At 39.0% G+C, this 20,587-nt stretch overlaps 1 long non-coding RNA gene across 5 annotated transcripts in view; it reads left to right on the top strand.

Annotated features, from left to right (window-relative positions):
* LOC105466172 (uncharacterized) overlaps window positions 1–19,732 on the top strand; it is a 96,661-nt gene extending 76,929 nt beyond the window's left edge. For all 5 annotated transcript variants that reach the window (XR_978022.3, XR_003014512.2, XR_003014511.2 and 2 more), the window contains 3 exons: window positions 9,333–9,434; window positions 9,903–9,982; window positions 19,564–19,732. This is a non-coding gene — a long non-coding RNA (uncharacterized lncRNA). The remainder of the gene's footprint in view (window positions 1–9,332; window positions 9,435–9,902; window positions 9,983–19,563) is intronic.
* Window positions 19,733–20,587: the final 855 nt, after the last annotated feature.

Genomic DNA, 20,587 nt, shown 5'->3' with positions numbered 1-20,587 from the left:
TTCTTTGGGAATTTCTGAAGACATCAGTGAATCCAACACAGAACATCCAGAGCCAGGAGATAGTGATAGAGTGAAGGCATAATGAAGACATCATTTGAGTACCTGGGGTTCAGTGGTACCTGAAGCAGGATAGAATTTCCAAGTTTATGAACTGATAGATTCCCTTTCTGTTTGCAACTAATTTGAGGTGCATTATTGTCAGTCACTGATAGCTGATAGTGTTCTGACCAGCTCAGTTGGAAACAAAATATCATGCTATTTTTATTACTGACATTAGTGCTTTTTGTCCCTTTGTGGATTTGCCTTATGCTTTCACTTTTTCATATATGTTTTGCATCCATGCAACTTGTCTTAAATAGTTAATCATGAACTAAGTAAGTGAGCATATTTTTGACTGACTTTTCCCAAGTCCAATGTCACGTGACAGGCTCATTGGATGTCCCCCAGTTCATATCTGAGCTGAGTACATGCTTGGGATTCTTTTTCTGCAAATGGTGATGACTTTACACAGATTCATCTTTCACCCTCTCACACTCTGCCTGTTGGACTCCCAGGGTAAACTGTGGGAGAGTGAATTCGCTGGGATCTGGGAGGGTGACCTGTGATCTCAGAGTGATGTAAGCAAACTCCTGAGCCTGTGGAGTCAGAGCCTCAGAGCTGAACCTAACTGAGTTTTGCATCCAGATCTGGGCAGACAAGGCCTTCAAACCCTCTTTGGAGAAACTTCATTCCCCCTTAGAGAGCTGAAGAATCACAAGGAATTGCAGGCTATTTGGTTTTCATGGTTGGTGGACACTGGTCTCTAAGTGCTATGGTGACTTCACGCATGGGCTTCTCTGTCCTATGAACTGAAGGACGGATGCATTCCTTTTTCCCAGAAGCCCTCTATGAAATGCCAATGAAGCTCCCTATGGTGCTTGTTTACCATAATCAATAGATGAATCAATTGCTCTCTATACCTGATTCAAGGAAGTAATTAAAGCAGGGAGGCAGGAGTATCATTAATAGAAATTCAGTCCTCGCTATTTGCCAAAATCTATTTCTGGAAACTGGATCATTGCCTTATGCTTTCACTGAATGTGTATAATGGATAATATATTCCCATTCAAACAGTGTTATATTTGGGAATTGTGTTCCCAAACAAGGCTACAGCTTTACATATCTCAGAGGTGACCTTTCATTGTCCTGAAATCCAAGATACAAACTGCAAAGTCTTAAGATAATGAGATTAGGATCTAATTACTATTAAATTGCAAAAATGTAAAATGACAAGTTTAAAATGGAATTGTATGTTCCATACCTGTTGTTTATATAAGGGCCTGTATTATCCATGAAGTATTCATATATCATTAAAAAATGTATTTGACTATCACAAAAAAATGTATTTGACTATCTCTACTATCTCAGAGAGTAGTGTTACACTCTCTGAATCTGGTAAAGACATGTAGGAGTAACATGCAAATCATCACATATATAATAGAGTAAAATTTCAATTAAAAAGGCATAAAATTATCCATGAGGTGAAACCCATTTTTGCCGTGAACCACATTTATTATTAAGAGGTAAAATCAGCTTCTCTTCTTCAGGAGGCAGAAGTAGGCAAAGTTTAGCACTCACTTCCATGTGGTATATTCAGCAAGGATATTTTGTACTTTCTTCTCATTGTAAACATTCTTTATTTGCTCTTTTCCTGTGATGTCCTAATAATAAGATTTGGCTTTAGGCACATGGGCAGGGTGAGAACCTAAAAATCCTGAGCGAAGGCATGGGCTCCAGCTCACCGTATCAGAGGGCTCTACCTAAAGGCCTGGGACACAAGCACAGCTGACAATGAGGTATTATTTGCCTTCTTTTTGTCAGGATTTCTTTTGCGTATGACTTCCCAAGAAATTTCCTAGGAACATAGGTCCCTGGGTCTTGAGGACACCATCATTTCCATTCCATCAGTACTTTATAGGATTCCTACTGGAACCAAAAAGAGAAAAAATGTTTTCTGCTTATCCCCAGTTAACCTGAAAATTCAATTAAACAACATTCTCCAAACACTACAGTTCATTGATGATTAACTATGCACGTTCTTGGAAAGGCCAAACTGGATGAAACTGACATTTTGAGAACTATATTTTGCACTGGAATAGAAATTGAAATAGGAATATATTTTTCCTTGCTTGTTTTGATAGCATTTTACTGATAGGAAGTTTGGGGAAGCTTGAGGGGGCAAATATTGAGCTTTTGATTTATTATCAGTGAACATTTTCTCCAAGTTGTACCCCACTGCTTCATTGACAAGTGATGTTTCACAGAACTATCTTTTTGCTTTGGGATTTTATGGCTGCTCTCTCTCTTGCTTCCCTAGAAGATTGTTGGATATATAAGGGTTACAGCCACTGAGGTTAGTGTTGTCTTCTGCATTGGAGGAATTTTCTTGACTTTATCCCAGAATTAGTGAGTATAGCCAATGACTGTGCTGATAGATCCATTCTACTTGGTGACACACTCTTGCCAGAGCAACTGGCAGATGGTCCAGTGTGGAGGATTGCACTGGAATGGGGAAGATGCTGTTAGGAGAGTGGGTCCTATTTATTTAAAGTCATAATCCTCCATTTTTCTCCTGATATTGAGCATTCCTGCTTCATAACTTTGTTCCACCACTCTAATTAGGCAGGCAGCCTTCCTCTGCCATTTTATTTTATTTTATTTTATTTTATTTTTGAGACAGGGTCTTACTCTGTCATCCAGGCTGAAGTGCAGTGGTACAATCGGGCTCACTGCAGCCTCAACCTCCTGTGATGGAGTGTTCCTCCTGCCTCAGCCCCTCAAGAAGCAGGGACAATAGGCATGTGCCACCATGCCCAGCTAACTATTGTCTTTTTTGTAAAGATGAGGTTTTACTGTGTTGCCCAGGCTGGTCTTGAACTCCTGAGCTCAAGTGATTTGCCTGTCTCAGCCTCCCAGAGTGCTGGGATTACAGGTGCGAGCCATCACATCTGGCCCTCCTCTGCCATTTTATATTTCCACTTGGTTGTACTTCATTTTCAAATCCAACGTTTTTATTCCTGACACAGAAAACTTTGCCCAAACTACTCTTGGGTGAATGTCTGGGGACGTTATTCCGTAAGTCTACAGCTTGATTCAATCTCCTGCTGAAATTATAACCAGGAAACAGCAGAGTCAATGAAAGGAGAGAAGAGGTGCTAACTGAGTGACAAAGGCAATCTCATTGCACTAGAGTTTTTCAGAACAATGATAGACTGGACACAGAGCACATGCCCTGTAAGATGTGTGTGGTGTTGTTTCGTCTTTGGATTGTATTACTGTGCCTTGAATGACATTAGCTCTTGTATATCTTACGTTTCTCTCAGAACATTATTCTCAGAACATGCTACCTTATGTTCCAGGCCCAGGGTGTAAGAAACCTATGAATAACACATTTGTGAGTGTCTAGAAATCCAGATATTGTTTTTTGTTTGTTTGTTTTAAAGTGTTCTTGATGGAAGGAAAAGGAAGCCTCCATTTGCTTCTAAGGAAAAAATAATTTCTTTCCCCCAATGTCCCTTGGATAGCTAATGGCTCTAGAGACAGGCATGGACATGTCTATGGATATAGTCGTACAAGCTCAGAATTTTACCCTTGATTTGTTGGGAATCTTTTCCTTAGAGTCCTTTCATGGATATTAATTATCAATTTTTATTTTTAAGCTGTGGATAGTTTACTCACCCTTGAGAGAAACTTTCTTATGTAAAAGTTGTTTTCCATGGTCCCAAGATGGAAAACAACAAGTTCTTTAATCAAAAGACTCTGAGGTACTGGCGCCATCTTTGTCTCTGGTTCCCAAAGAATGTTCTTGGAATCCTGACACCATAAGGAAAGTGTGGGGCAGCAAGCCTTAAGGGAGACTGTTAAAGCAAGACCCAAATCTTCTGTGCATAGCCAATACGTACTTTTTCTCCACCATCTTCTTCCAAGTGGTTATCATTCCTCCTCCATGGAGATCCTGCTTTTCCTGCCCTTTCCAGCCTTTAGCTGATACAGGGAGTATGGAAAACGTAGAGTGTTCCTTTAGTACTTTATAAAATCAGATCTTCTCGGGAGGTCACACCAAGGGGAATGTTGCTAAAAACAATTGGCTCTTTGGCAATGCTAATCTGCATTTTCCTAAAACAAATACCCAAGAGGGAAAAAGTACGTGTGTTAAGATGAAGATGGAGAATGAAGTTATTGATCTTCTTAAAGTTCATAATGTTGGAAGGGTCATGAGAGTAACACACTCTCAAACTGAGTAATAATCTACAAAGAGTTAAAACAAAAGTTCCTCCAGCCATAGCTGCACCCAGAGAAGTGGGACAGAAGTTCTGATTAAGAACTTTGATTTCCCACAGATTGTTTGAGTCTTACATGAAATTTGGAAAGTTTCCCTGACATCAAAGGCTGTTTCTTTTGGCTAATCTATTGAGTATGTTGTACCTGTCCTCCCATGAGCCCCCCACGACTGGGAACATATGTCAGATTCTTCTTGTGCCAGTAATTTAGAGGCTCATGATAATAAAACATCCTTTTTCTAAGTAAAAAAAGAGAGGTCCTGGGGAATTTTAATGCAGCAGAAAATAGCAATGATTTACTCCTCCCTGAAAAAAATATACCAAGTCTGATAGACCCATATCAGAATATTATCTGCATAATTTGAAAATAACACATTGAAGGAAATAGGCCCAATCTCAGTATCCTGTTCACATTTACATCTGGAACAGCTGCCAGGGCCTCTCAGAGTAGATTTTGTTCAGTTGTGCAGGGCCGATCTGAAACCCAGGCAGAAAATGAAAGTGAGCAAATTTACCTCTGGCATTCAAAGAAATGCTTTTGGTCAAAGTGAGTATTTCTGACCATGACTCATTTTCAAAAGAAGCATTGAATTCGCTTTGTCATCTTTGCCTGGATCGGGCTCAATCAGCCCTTTTATGATTTTTAAAATATCCTATATAGCTGGGATGGCATTTATTAGGCTTCAGCTATTCAATATTGCATTTCAATGTATAAAAGTCACTGTTCAATTGAATATTGAGTTTTCTAAGGAAGTAAACCTACAGAAAAGAAATTTGCAAGAATCTAAAATAAATGAGTTTGAGAAAGATCAAACTGCCCTATAGCTGTTTCAAAGATCAAAAGATCTCTCTTTTATAGAAATCAGGAGCAGTTTGAATAGCCTCTTTCCTCTATCGCAAAGCCCCATTTTTTCACTATCATTGATAGCTTGGGACTGCACCATAATGGTATGAAAGGCCTTGGGGAGGAGGGAAGACGATTTCATTCCCAAAAAGGACGCAGGACTTTTTCGTCTGAAATAGCTGGCTTTTAATTTAATTTGATCTGGAGTCCAGTAGAGTGAGCAAATGAAAACCTGTTCTCAGCTCCTTCAGGAGGAGCGGTGGCCTTGAGGGGCATGAGAGGGTCTCCTGATAATTGTTTTTAAAGGCTGCCATGTATCTTTGTTTCTGCCTCTAGGAGAGGCTGGATTATATGGTAGATCACTATCTTTGAGTTCATGTGTTGTGCGTAACCTTAGGAAGTTACTTAATCTTTGTAGATCTCAGCTGCTTCATGTGTAAAATGGGGATAATAATATGTACCTTATTCTTGAAGTAAGCTCCTTCCAATTCAGGGCCTTTGCTAGTGCTGTTCCTTCCACTGGGCTAATTCATGCTTGGCCCCAGAACCCAGCTGGAATAGCTTTCTTCTGGGAAGGCTTCCATGGACCCTCAGACCAAGTCATGCTAACTCCTCCTCCTCCTCCTCCATTAGACCTTGTGCTATGATTTTGCTTGTAGTACTTGCCTCAGTTATAATTGAAAACATTTTGTGTCAGTACTAATGTCATGTTTGGCTCCTTCTATAAGGGATTAGGAAACCTAACTTATTCATCTGTCTCATAAACTAGAACAAAAACAAAATATTTATTTAATGAATGAAATCAACAGAGACAAAGTCTACTAGCAAACGGTAGGCGATTAAGAAATGGCAATTTCCCTTGTTCCCCTGCACTGTGAGATCCTGGAAGCCAGGACAAGCCTCACCTCTTTACCAGAAGCCCCTACGATGGGGTCTTGACAAAGTAGCTGATTCAGGAACATCTGTGGATGTGCAGGTGGACATTGTCAATCATCTCTCTCTACCTATTTGCCTTCTTCCTCAGCCTGTTCTCTGTCTTCTGTCTAAAAGTGCACTATCAATTTTCAGAGAGATGCTAGAACCCTTGTTCATTTTCTTATATGCCAAGTTTTCTCTGTATAGTTTCATGAAAGCTCCGTAGATGAAGTTTGCAGTAAGAGGTAAGAAACTGGGTCGTGATCATGGTGTTTCTAGCCCCATTTAGAGGGTCAGGTGGAGAGGGTGAGTTGAAGTTGTCAGCCCAGGGAACTTTACACGTGAGGACAGCTTTTAAACATCACCGCCAACATTATCATCATCAGCAACAACTAATAACAGCTTCTTTAAATTTTAAAAAACCTTTGCCTTCTTGTCTAGGAAGAAAAAATCTCCATCAACATCATAGACCACTCATGGTTGTCTACCACTAAAATCTTTTGCTGTGATTAAGGCCATTATTCATAATAAGTTCCTATATTAGTTATTGACTATTGTGAATTAGTTTCTCAATCATTTCATCTGAGAAGATGAAGGGCCAAGTATTAAGTCACTTGGTTGCCTATGTGGGAAGGAAGCATTTCTGTCAGAATTTAGTTGTACATAACATAATTCAGTGTAGTCATTTTTAGCAGAAATGAGTTTCATACAAGGAATAAGAGCTTACAAAGATCACTAGAAAGGCTGGAGTTCTTGAGGCAGAACTTCCAGGAATCACACCTCAGAACAACGCCTCAGGACTGGCCCACGGAGGCAGCTGCTGCCTCTGCCATGATCAAGTTGGTGAATAAGGAGGTCGCCTCTACAACTGCTGGCTCTGCACCTCACCACGTCTATCCAACCTGCACTTGCCTCTCAATAGCCACAGTGATAGGGTCTGGATCCTGGGGGCTCTGTTATAGTTCCCACATATCTCCACACTGTGCTGGTCAGCAGAAGTAGTGGGCTGCAGCCTCAGCCTTGATGTCTGCTTCTATCATCCAGCTCTCATGAAGGAGTCTGTTTGGCTCATGCTGGGTTTCACATGGAACCTAAGCAGCAGGGGACTCTGCGAAATGAGGTTCTTAGCTTTTCTGACTCTTGAGGGCCATACAGTACCTATGAGGAGGGATCTTGCAATGGACCAGAGTGAATCAGTCTGCAGATTCTATTGCAGGGGTTACATAGTCGGGGTGAGGCGGGACATGGGGGCCAGAGGAACATTTTTGAGAGAGACATAAATGGAGAGGGGGCTGAAAAGAATCTTGACTGGCCTCACAGCTTTGCCTAGAGCTGGTCCTGATTATTAAAATGAGGCATTTTGGGAATGCCACAACAGGGAGACATTATTGTTTTCCTTGGGTAAGTGGTTTTGAGGTCTGTATGTAAAGTTTGTTGAGTAAATAGGCTCCTTCTTCTATGCTCCTGACATTTATGGTGGTGTGTTTTAGTTTCCTTCTGAGCAGAGACGCAAAAGTGTTCCTATACCCCGTTCAGACACTTCTACTACTGGGTAATCTTTCTTCATGCTAGTGTCCATCTTTAAAAACATCCCCATGACATTGAGTGAAAAGAGAAGCTTTAGATGCTATCCAGGAATGTCCAGTACTTTTATCTACTGGGTAAATTGCTATTTCCCTGATGAAGAGACCCAAATGAGGGCTGGAAGTCAGTTATTTTGGATGGATCATGGGATCCCCTCTGGGTTTTGGAAGCAGGCACTATCCTGCCATCTTCTTTTTAACATTCCATCTAGCAAACACCTTAAGCTTTAATAAACATCTTCTTTAATAGTGTTGACTCCAAGCTAATAAGGCAACTAGCAAATCCAGTGAAGGTAAATTTCTCATTAACAATTTATTTAACTTTGTTGAAGAGAGCAATTCCAACTTCTGCTAATTGAGTTTGTAATAAAAACATGGATCCATTTTACTGCCACCCTCAGGACCTTAATCAAACTCCAGGAAAGGTAAAGTCACTCTCATTAGCAGACTAAGAGGCAAAATCCAGGATGGAATGGAAGGTACCAGAACACTGTTAAATTCCAGAAACTTCAACAGGATTATAAAGCAGAGGCACAGACTGGCATTTCACAGTGTTTTGAATTTCATTTGCCAGAGGAAGAGCCCTTTTGACATGAAGCTAAAGCTGTGTGTAAGACTTTGAAGATACTGGCTTTAGTATGTGGGTGATGTGTTCAGTTTCTCCCCCTTTATTTAAGATCTCTCTGTGGAATATGGAAAAGTGTGCTGGCTAGACCTGTAAGAGGACTTGCCCTTTTTTCAGTCAATCCAAAGCCTTTTTCTCTGGCTCCAGGAGGTGGCTGTAATTTAGGAGTTTTATAAGGAAGCACTGAGGAAGACCGCCTAAAGTGACGGCCCTGTGGGCAGAGGGACATGTGGCGTGTCTGTGATCAGCCAGCAATTGAATTTGAAGGGATTTAATAATTCTTCATGAAATTCTCTGCTTTTTCTTCAGACTTTCCTCTGGAAGCCTGATTAAATGCGTATTATTTCTTCTTAAGTGATTTTACAGGTCGTTTATTTTGGATTTATGAGCATCAACATGTTTTAAAAGGTATTAGCGAGCTGTACTGCTGGATACTTGTTCCGTAAATCAGTAACTCTACTCTCTATCAGCATCAGATAATAAGAAATCCTTCAAATTATTACTTTTTTTCTTCTTATATATTCATTCGGGCAACAAATATTTTAAAACACCTACTGGGTGCCAGACATTGTGCTAGGTTCTAGAAATACTCCAGTGAAAAGATAGACATGGCCTTTGCTCTCAGTACATTTTAAACAAAATGTTTAAGTTTGGTGTCTATATTATTGTGAAATTATGGGGAATGAATTTGAGTTAAAGTTCCATTCCCATTCAGCACTCTTCGTCTACTGAGTCAACATCTATATGGAGAGGCATGAGCAGAATATGGTTCCTCTATGTTTTTGACATATGCTGGTATGTGGCTCCGTTTAAGATATGAAGAAAAGATGAGTGGGGGGAAACTTCCCCTTCTCCCCTCATCACCTTCTCCCAAAGTACCTGTCCCATAGAATTTGAAATTGTTCAATTGGTCCAAGTTTTTGCCCCAAAAGAGAAAATGCCCCAAGTGCTGGCAGAAGTCCTGAAACAGCCTATTTTTGGGGGGAGACATCTCAGTTCCTACATCTGCATATACAACTTTCTCTTTGTCTGTGTCCCATTCACAGGGCTGAAGTACAAGGTGCTGGGACCAGTTGTCGGCAAAGGGAGTGTGATTCACTGAGTTAATTACATCAGGATGGAGAAGAGAAGCAAAAAGCCCAAGCCAGGTAACTGGAACTACCTATGAAACTGGAGGGGTGTGGTGAACAAAAGCAAAAGGATTAGTCATAAGGTCAGGAGCAAGGTGAGTCAAGGGAAGTGGTTCAGAAAGTAGACTGTGAGGAATGTCGGGAGGTGGGGAGTGGGGTGGCTGTGTTTTATCTCAAGCCCTGCTTCTCAGTGTAATGGGTAGGGAGGGGACTGTCAGCTGAACAGCTCTTATTAGGCCACATACATGGAGCCCACCAGAAGCGGTTGGCTGTGCAGCAGCTGGAAGTCTCCCCTAGGACAACTTGTTCACTTCACCCACAGCATTGGGAAACCTGGATGAAGAAGAAGGTGGGAGAAGACAAGGAGGCCACCATTTTCTCTGCAGGAAATGGTGGTTAACTCCAAGCAGAGGAGAATTCAGCAGTGTACATGAAGCTTGAGACTTTACAAAATACTTTCCCATCCTTTTCTTTTGTCCTTCTCAGTGACCCCAGGATGAAGAAAGGTAGCTAGATGGAGGATGGTTCTCCCCATTCCACAGATGATGAACTTGAAACCAGCAAGAGTGAGTGAGTTTAAGGTCATATAACTATGTAGGGTCAGGGCTCGAGTGTAAATCTCCTCATTCTAGCTGTAACTCTTTCCATTACAATTTACTAGTATTCAAATGATATGTAAAAAATAAGCAAATAATGAAACACAGCATTTTGCAAGACATAAGGGTAAGATTGTAACCACATCTCTGTGATTCTCCTGGAGACTTTGGCATTTGCCCTTGGCTACCTCCTGTCTCACTCTTTTGGCCCTGATTGGGCACTGGTAAAAAGGTGTCTGTGAGTATCTACCACACCTGCCTCCCCCAATACACAGACTGGCATTCTTTCTATGGCCACAGTCCTAAGGGTAATTAAGATTGTGGAGTAACAGGAAATATTTTATTCAGTAAGATTATACTCATTTGCTTATTCAGTTGCTGAACTATCTTCCAGGAATACATCAGAAGGTTTTACCATTCTATTTGCCTGCCTTAGTTGGGAGATCTGAAGGAAATGAGTTTAATTCACCCTTCACATTTCTAATTAAAACTTTTTACATTTCAAGCTTTTTGACAGGAAAATAAAAAGAAAAATTGTGTGGAAGGCAGCTTCAAGAACACATAATCCATGTGTGATTGTTTGAGAGCAAGAAGGGTTAAAAAAGGCAACAACAAAAAACCTGCTCATTTTTGCTGCTTGCTTAAGAAAAAAACAACTCAAGCCATCTCCAAATGTAGTTTAATCCATTTTCAGACTCTATACATTATGCATCAAGATTTTGTACAAAAGGAATTTGAGAGGAGCGTTTGCATGAAACCACTTCAGTGGATTAAATTTGCAGTTCAGCACATTAGACTCAAAAAGTATACAAGACATTTTGAGAGTCCTGTCTCCTTCCTTTATATGCATAGTTCCTACTTCAGGTAAATAAGTTTTTAAGAATGAGTGGATTCCAGCAGCTGTCTTTAAGGAAAAAATTAAGAAAGGCTTTGGTCTACCTTCCACTTAGCTTGCCAATGACTGCAAATGTTTGAAGAACAGAAAGCCTAGTTGAGAAGGTGGATCTAAGCTGTTCTGTGGATCTCGAAATTCTTTTAGGCAAAGCCGCCCTATCCAAGGTGGAAAAGCTAATGTGAAAAGACATTCTCAATAGAAGGAGTTCACACAGCGACGTCATAACTGCAAACCCCACACACCTTCAGTTCAGAGTTGAGATGCCACTTGCGTAGACCACCTGGATGGGAAGCTCAGTCAGTCATCCAGATGTCTTCATCTAGTGGAGGCCAAATATCACTGAGACCACATCTGGATGTTTAGTGGGCCAATGACATTTTTATTTCCTGCTGTTTAAATAATGGATTTGGGGGATCTTGGGAACATAGTCTCTATTTCCTCTTACCCCAGAGTTGCTCTGCTGCAGGAGCACACTTTATGGCAATCGGGTCAAATCAGGAGCAGCCAGAGAGCCACCGGTTTCTGGGCTGTTAATGATGGGAGGTCCTAAACTGACAAGCGGAGTCTGACGTCTAAACATCATGACTGTTATAAACCAGGAGGTGTCCAAACAGCCTATGGAGCACCTGAAAGTTTCTATAATAACTTGTATTTTTTTTTTTCAAGTGTTGAAAAGTTCCTAGCAGTGTGGCTGGTTGCCTGGGTTACAGTGTTGTGTTGACAGCTCTGGTCCTTTTCCTGGCAGCTGAGGATCTGCACAGTGACCAATGAGAGGGGAGCATTCTGCTCTGAACTTTCCATTAGGCTGATGATTCACTTTGAAATCCACACTTTATGAATGCTGTGAATTCAATGTAATGTAGCTGTTGAGGTGTCTACATTCGAATAGGATTCCATTAACTTTATGGTGTGATTAAGTGTCTGAATCATCAGGACTTGGGATTGAATTTATGTGCTTCTGAGAGCCCTTTTGTAGACTGGCAGTTTTGATGAGTGTAATTTGATGTGTGGGATTGGGAGAACAAACCTAGTTGATACCTAAAGAGATATCACCTCAAATATAACAAGGATCTGAGAAGCCAAATTTGAGCATTGAGGTGGGTGGTCACTCTCAGATGTGCATAGAGGAGCTACTCTTCAGCATGCATATTTTTTTCTTTAAAGAACTTGATTTTTGGTGTTAGGAGGGACTTAAAGGTCTGCCGTTATATTGGCTTTCAAATTTTAAAGTACTTAACTATTAATTAGGGTGCTTCTTAAAAAAATGCCAGTTTCCAGATCCTGCCTTCTGATTCTGAGGGGCTGGAATGGGATGTAGGAATGGAATTATAGACCTCCCTGGGAGGAATGCTGACTTAGTTGTTTTGCATTTGGAGGGGTGACAGGCCTCATCCATGGCCTTCCTCACAGCTAGTGGTAAGAGAGTCAAGCGCAGAACTGGATCTCTACATGTTTCCTCAAGGGTCGTTCATCATGTACTTAGTTCATGCTCATGCGAACTGACATTTATGACATGGAAATTATTGGTAGTATGAAAGTCACATGTGCCATATTAGAAAGGAAAAGAACATGGAGTGGCAGAGAGAGTGGCATGTCGCAGTTTAGCAAAAATCAGTTCTGAAATCTCATTTGAAAATTTAAAGTTCTCTCTAACACATAGGGGTTAAATGGGAGATGCACAATGCTTCACATATTTGAGTCAATTTTAGGCAGTTGCTAAGATAGCAGTGTACAAAATATTTTTACTTTTGCATTTCCCTTTATAGATTTCTTTGGACTTAAATACACTGAAATTTTAATTTAAATTCTCCATGTATTTAAATTCCAGAATTGATGAAATTAAACACTTTTTCATTGTTGCTAACAATTTGTATTTATTCTTTAATTCTTTGTGAATCATTTTTCAGATCCTTTGTGAACTTCTCTACTGAGTTGCTGGCTTTTTTTGGTATTGTTTTTAAAGAGCTGTTTTTTTTAAAGTTATTAACTCCATATCTGTCATACAATTTCCTGAAAGTGTTTTTCTGTTTTTTGTTTATTTATGGTTAATTTTCTTTTATATGGGGCAGTTTAAACTTTTTCTACAGAAACATTAAACTCATTGCTTTTTTTTTGTTCTTTGTGATGATGTTTCATCAGTTTTATTTGTTAAAGCTCTCCCTATCACAAGATCAGGAAAATCATTACTTATACTTTCTTATAGCTATTTTGTAGTTCTAACATTTGGATTTGCTGCTTTCACTTGTTGGTATGCTTTGTAAAATGTAACATACAAAATATAAATATATAACATATAAACATTATTCCTCAAATAGTTGTCCTAGTATCATTTCCTGTATATTACTTTCTAATTGGTTTGTAAAATACATGGTAACTACCATTTATTATATACTTAGGTACAGTGCTAAATATATTTAATGATTATTCACTTTAATGCATATATATTTTATTTGGTTCTTACAACAACATTCTAGGAGTTATTTTTAATTCCCGTTTACAGATGAGCAAACAGAGGCTTAGATAGCTCAAGTTGCTTGTCTATTAAGAGGCAGAGCGGAGAGGCAACCTGAAGATAGAGTGACTCCAAAGTCCACAGACTCAGTCACCCAAATCAGTTTTACCACAAAACACATTCTTAGTATAGGTCATTTTAGGGTTTTGTATTCTGTTTCATTAACTAGGTTTCTATTTTTTTGCACTAATATCATACTTTTAAGTGTTTTAGCTTTATAATGGTTTTAAAACTGAAAGCTGTCACACTTTATTACTCTTCAGCTTTTCAAATATTGAACTCTCACTGGTTCAATATTCATGTTCACCTCAGACTAACATCAGCAAATACAAAAATGCTTCCTGAGATTTTCAGTGGAGTTACTTTTAAAACTTGACATCTTTCCTATATTTAAACTTTGCATCTAGCAAAATGTCCTTTAGAAGAGTTTTATAATTTTCTTCAAACAGGTCCTTTACATCTTACTGCCACTTTAAGTATTCTGTATGTTTGTCACTCTTGTAAGAGAATTTTTTCCATTATATTTTCTAACCATTGTTAATTTATAATCTATTTTTTTTTTTTTTGAGATGGAGTCTCACTTTGTCACCCAGGCTGGAGTGCAGTGGCACGATCTGGGCTCACTGCAACCTCCACCCACTGGGATCAAGCAATTCTCCTGCCTCAGCCTCCTGGGTAGCTGGAATTACAGGTGTGCACACCATGCCCAGTTAATTTTTGTATTTTGGGTAGAGATGGGGTTTTGCCACGTTGGCCAGGCTGGTCGCGAACTCCTGACCTCAAGTGATCCTCCCATCTTGGCCTCCCAAAGTGTTGGGATTACAGGCGTGAGCCACCAACCGAGCCCGGCCAGATAATCTATGTTTTAATATTTATTTTCTCATTTGGCTTCTTACTGAAATTTTTAGAATGATTTTCTCATGGGTTTTTGTTGTAGATAGTCTTACAGTCTACAAACAATAATGATTTTGGTTTTGTGTTAATTATACTTTTAAGTCCTACATGCTGTCTTATGGCAGTGGTAGAAAAATCAAAATACTATTGGTGAAAACAGCCAACCAACCAGCGTATCAGTCTGCCTTCTGCACTTTCTTTCACAAGAGATTTACAAAGTACCTATCCTGCACCAGAAACCATGCTTGACCTTGGAGATAGAGCACCAAACGAGATAGAAACAGTTTCTGTCCTTCCAGAGCTACAGCCTAAGCTGGAGACAGACATTAAACATGGAATGATACAATTACTTCAAATCACAACCCTTATCTCATTCCTGATTTTAATGGGAATGCATCTGGTGTTTCAATTTTTAGTCAATTTGAGATATTCTTTAAGATGTGTTCTTCTAAGACTAGTTTTCTAGTTCTTTTTTTTTTTTTTTAAACTAAAGTCAGTATGTCTCTTGACTTTTAGGAAAAGATTTCTCAGTGTTGCCTCCTTTCACCTGTTTTCAACTTCATGCATTTTATAAACAATAAACCTGAAGCTTAGTTGGGGCGATGTGACAGGCCCACCATTATGAAATTGATTTCGACTGAATCCTTGCTGGAATCCATCTTTAGAATTTATCTCAGTACTGCAAAGGCAATGTGTCTATTTACCAGATGTCATGAGCCTGTCAATGTGTTTAACTTAGATTGGAAGCTTTTCCAGAACAAAACTGTTTCTGGGATGCTCTTTGGGCTTCCCTGGGTCAAAACAGTGCCTGCTGCATTCTAATGATTGTTACTTTTAATCTCCAAGCTTCCAGTGGATTGATCTGGAGGCTGGCAAATGACACTGAAGGCTGGGATGCAGCATACACCTGTCAGAAGCAGTGGTTAATTTTTCTTATTCATAAAAAGTCAATATAGAATGCATGAAAAACACAAAAAGATTTTTAAAAAATCACCTGTAGTTTCACCACTAACAGATAACCCTCCAATTTGTTTGAATTCTTTTTCTTTGCCTATCAATGTTCCCCCACAAACACAAGTCATACTAAATGATAGATTTCACCCTTTTATCATTTGATAGTATATTATAAACAATTTCCCAAATCTGTAATTGTCTTATTATTTTGTTTGTTTTATTTCCTCCATTTAGTGCTGTGCAGTGCCCTGGTGATTCATCTGTCTATTCATTTTGAAATAGTTCTAACAAATAAAGGAGCCTATGAGGACACCTTGAATAAAGACACTTAACTAAATCTGAAATAGCCACACTTGGTTGAATGAGTGATGACCATGTCATCAAAATTTCAGCAGAAAGGAAATGGCAATAATAATTCAATATGAGGCCAGCACCCTAAGAACTGAATAGACTTGGTTTCAAAAATTTCTAGCTATTTTTCACAGACATGTTAGAATGCAGTAGGTTTTTCTATGACAATTATTTTTAAACCACACCCACACATAGAAATAATAATTAGCACCAATAGCATAATCTTTGAAAAAGAAGAAAATTTCTATCTATTTGTTTATCTATCTACCTATCTATTATCTATATCTAAATTTGGAAATGAAGAATGAAGAGAATGTTAGGTCATTTCAAGATATGAAATATTATAAAGGGAAGATCACTTTGTGGAGTAGAAATGGCAATTACCTGCCCAATAGCTGTTCTTTTTTTTCTCTCTCTCTAACAGAATCCCAGTTTTGTTCAAGTATTGGCTGACTCTGTTTTTCAGGGCCATCCTCTAGTCCTGGTTAGCAAATGTTAACCCACCTAAATCTATCATGAGAATTCTACTTCGCTTATCAATATCTGGTTTAGGGTTCACCATGTGACACAATTCTGGCCAAAGGGACACAGAAAATTCTCTTGGCAGGCTTTGGGAAGTTTTTCTTGTTCTTAAGAAGAGATATAAAAGAAGAAAAAAAGTTTCTTAAAAAGAATTTTTTTTTGAGTATTTAGTCCTTTTGAGAGGATATTGCTGCCATTTTTGGACTATAAAGGAACAATACTGGGGACAAAAGCCAAGGTGCTGGTGAGGGCACCACAGATAGAGAAATGATCTGGGTCCTCCATGACATCATGAAGGGTCTCTACATCTTTTTTTTGTTATTTTTTGAGTCATTTTAGGTTTAGAATTTTGCTTACTTGCAGCCAAGAATATGCCAGCTGATTCAGGTGGTACCCATCACGAGTGGACAACTACTAACTGAGCATGTTTGCAGGAGGGAAAAACAAAGTTCTGTTTCTCTTTCCAACTCTGTGTATGATCTGACTGTGCCTTTTATTTTAACCTATGGAACTGTCTACTATCCAAGCCAGATTAATACTTCAGAAATACATACTAGTGTTTAGAACTGGATATAGTTAATATCCATAGCAGTCAACACATCAATATTGGCTCTGCTGAGGGACTTAGCTGAGTTCTTGGAGTAGGTATTTAGTAAATAATTTTTAGTGAATTAAAGACTATATCAGCTGAAAAAATGACCTTGGCCTAAGGGGAAAATTACTAGCAAATTAATAATTTAGGGCCTTGTTTTTTACATTTCTTGTTGGAGAAATCCCAAGCCAATCATAGACATTTTAAAAATTACTAGCCTCACTTGAAGGAGAAAGTAGTTAAGGTGTGGACCCTGGTAGAAAATTCCTAAGTGTGCAATTCATCATACTTGTGAAGCTCAGTCAACTATTTCATAGAATGCCAGTTTAGGAGGGACTGTGGGCTTATATAAACTAAGAAGTAATTACCTTATATAATAAAACTATAAGCAGGTCCCTAGTTAATGAATTTGCTAGTTGTTTTTCCAGTTTATAGACATTGACCCATATGAGACATATTATGTATGCATAACATAGAAAGACATATCGATTGAGTTAATTAGAACAGGCTAAATTGTTGTAAAGAATAGACCCAAGAATGAAGTGGCTCTAAGATGTGGAAGTTTATATTTATTGCTTGTCAGACAGTCTGGATGTGTGCTCCAGGTTGGTGAGTTTCTCCTGTCATGTGTTTATTCAGGAACTGAGGCTGGTAAGTGCACTGTTACCTTCAAATTCTCATTGTCCTCACTGCTATGCAGCCAGCAGAAGATGAGAGAAGAGAACATGCAGGAGGTGTTGCCTGGTCTTGAACAAAGCCCTTAACATAGCCAATTTCACTTCTGCCCACATTCCACTGGGTAGAACTTCATCACATGGCCATACCTAACTGCAAAGGGATCTGGGAAATGGAGTCCAGCCACATGGTTAGGGAGAATGGGAAAATGGATTTTGGTGGGCAGATTCTGACACATATGTAGGGTAATAGAAAGAGCACTGGGCTGGAAAATATCCTAATTGGGGTGACCCCATCCTCCCAGGTCTCTTCTTCATTCTCCCTACTGCAGCTAGAGTAATCCTTGCATAGTGCAAAATGCCTGTCCTTCACCAACCACCTCCAAGTTCTGCTTAAAATCTTTTAGTAACTTCTGATTGTATTTAGGACAAAGACAAAACTCTTTACTCTGACTTACAAGGTTCTGCATTATCTAATCTCCACTTACCTATTCATCCTCAACTTTGAAAATGCTCTTACTTAGAGACTTCAGCCACACAGGCCTCCTTTCACACGCTCTGCCTTCCATATTTTATTTCCACAGGGATTTGCACTTGCTGTTCCCTTCGCTTAAAAACTTCCTCCTCTCCTTAATGAGTGCCCAATTCATCCTTGACATGTGCCTCTTCATTAGAACCTTCCTTGATTTAGTCAAATTTCTCTATGTGAGCTCTTGCTGCAGGGTATACCCTTTTTCTAGAATGCATTATAGTTTTTTTAAAACTAATTGTTTATGTAATTGATTAAAATCTACCTCTCTCAGTAGACTATAAACTCCATGAGGCAGTGGTTTTATCTGTATTGCTGATGTATGCTTAGCATAGCTTCTGACATACAGAAGACACCCAGTAAACATTTGTTGAATATAACCATGTTTGAATGAATGAATGATAATGTGGATGCTAATTTGGACTTTGCCATAAATTACTTGTGTTATTACAGCGTCTTTTCACTTTCCTGGCCCTCAGTTTCTTTATTGTGAAAGGGTTAAACTAGAAGATGTTTAGGACTTTTACCACCATGGTCCTACGGTAGTACTATTTTTAAATCGAATCTTGTTGGTCATGGATTTTGTTCGATCATTCAGTTATGCATACTAAGCAAATGGAACAATTCTGGCTCTGGCAAAATCAAGCGAGAACACTTTTTATTTGGAATTTTTGACTATTGCAAATTCAATGCAAACTTTAAATTTATCCTAATCCATAAAGTCCAATAACAACCCAAAAAGGGACTGGGTAGAGTTAATGAAAAATTATCATATCAATTTTTATACTAAAAAAGGAAAAAAAAAATTCATATTTTGTTGGTCATTGTAACAGTTTAACAACTCCCACGTGAGGTTGGAAGATGAGTACTATGTTACTTTTATTCTGGTTGAATTTGGGCCTTGGTTTTGTGAAAGCTATACATGTATTGACAATGCATTAATATAAAATGTCACTGGTATAACAACAGGGCCTAGGGGCCGGGCGCAGTGGCTCACGCCTGTAATCCCAGCACTTTGGGAGGCTGAGGCAGGTGGATCACGAGGTCAGGAGATCGAGACCATCCTGGCTAACATGGTGAAATCCCGTCTCTACTAAAAACACAAAACATTAGCTGGACGTGGTGGCGGGCGCCTGTAGTCCCAGCTACTCTGGAGGCTGAGGCAGAAGAATGGCGTGAACCTGGGAGGTGGAGCTTGCAGTGAGCCGAGATCTCGCCGCTGCACTCCGGCCTGGGGGACAAAGCAAGACTCCATCTCAAAAGAAAAAAAAGACAAACAACAACAACAACAACAAAAACAGGGGCTACTTTTTTCCTCTTTTTGATTTTGAGATGAATATTCAATGAAAATATTAATAACCAGGCCATTTTGATCTCTTTTTTTTTTGGTGCCAGGATGGCAGGTGATATGATTATTACCAGGCTTGATTTCAAGTAGCTGGATAGCATTTATTTGTTTATGTATTTACTGTGTTTTCCATGTTATATAAAACAAGGACTGCTCATTTAGAGAAATCTTAGCAGAATCTAAAGAAGCCTTACCTCATTGTGAGCTGCTTGAGAGACTGGGGCCATTCTATAAATGGTTGATTTCTCTCTCTGTCTCTCTCTCTCTCTTTTTGCTTTAGAGATGGGGTCTCACTCTGTCCCCCAGGCTGGAATGCAGTGGTGCAATCATAACTTACTGCAGCCTCGAATTCCTATGCTCAAATGATCCTCCTACTTCAGCCTCCCGAGTAGCTGGGACTACAGGTATGTGCCACCAGGCATGAATAATTTTTAAGTTTCTTTTGTAGAGATGAGGGTCTCTCTATGTTGCCTAGGCCGGTCTTGAATTCCTGGCCTAAAGCAGTTCTCCTGCCTTGGCCTCCCAAAGTGTTGGGATTACAGGCGTGAGCCACTGTACCCAGCCTGGTTGATCTCTCTATTTAAGATCAGCTGATAGAACACATTATAATGTTGTGTTATACAACGAGTTTGGTACTAAAAGAAATCTATGTTCTCTGCTTTTATAAAGTGTGCATATTTTTGGAAAAGTTTCAAATTCTACTATGGAACTAAGAAGGTATGAATAAGTCTAGAACGGTTGAAATTTACAATTACCTCTTTAAAATGGGATGTATTACTTTCTCTTTTTTCTGAGCATATTTTTTCTAATTTGCAAGATGACTATATTTGATTTTCCATGTGACATTTGCAAGGGGGTATCATTTTATCAATAGTGACATCTGACTGTGGGCATTTTTTCTTCTAATTAATTTTGTTTTGACTAAGATTCTTTTAAAAAATTAATAGATTTTATTCTTTTAAAACAGTTTTAGATTTTTTAAGGATAGTTGTAGATTTGTAGAATAATTGAGCAGATAGTACAGAATTCCCCTATGCTGTCCCCACTCCAGCACTGCACAGTTTCCTCTTAGTATTATTATTAATCTTACGTTAGTATAGTACATTTGGTGCAGTCCATGAACTACTATTGACACATTTTTATTAATTGAGATTCATAGTTTATTCATATTTTTTAAGATTTCCTTTTTCTGTTCCAGAATCCCATCCAGAATACCTTATTACATTTTAGTTGTCATTCTCTTTAAGCTCCTCTTGGCTGTGACATTTTCTCACACTTTCCTTGTTTTGATGATTTTGGCAGTT

This window comes from Macaca nemestrina, chromosome 9 (genome assembly GCF_043159975.1).
Source record: "Macaca nemestrina isolate mMacNem1 chromosome 9, mMacNem.hap1, whole genome shotgun sequence".
Classification (NCBI taxonomy): Eukaryota; Metazoa; Chordata; class Mammalia; order Primates; family Cercopithecidae; genus Macaca; species Macaca nemestrina.
The sequence above is the reverse complement of the archived record's forward strand: the minus strand, read 5'-3'. Positions and strand labels throughout refer to the sequence as shown.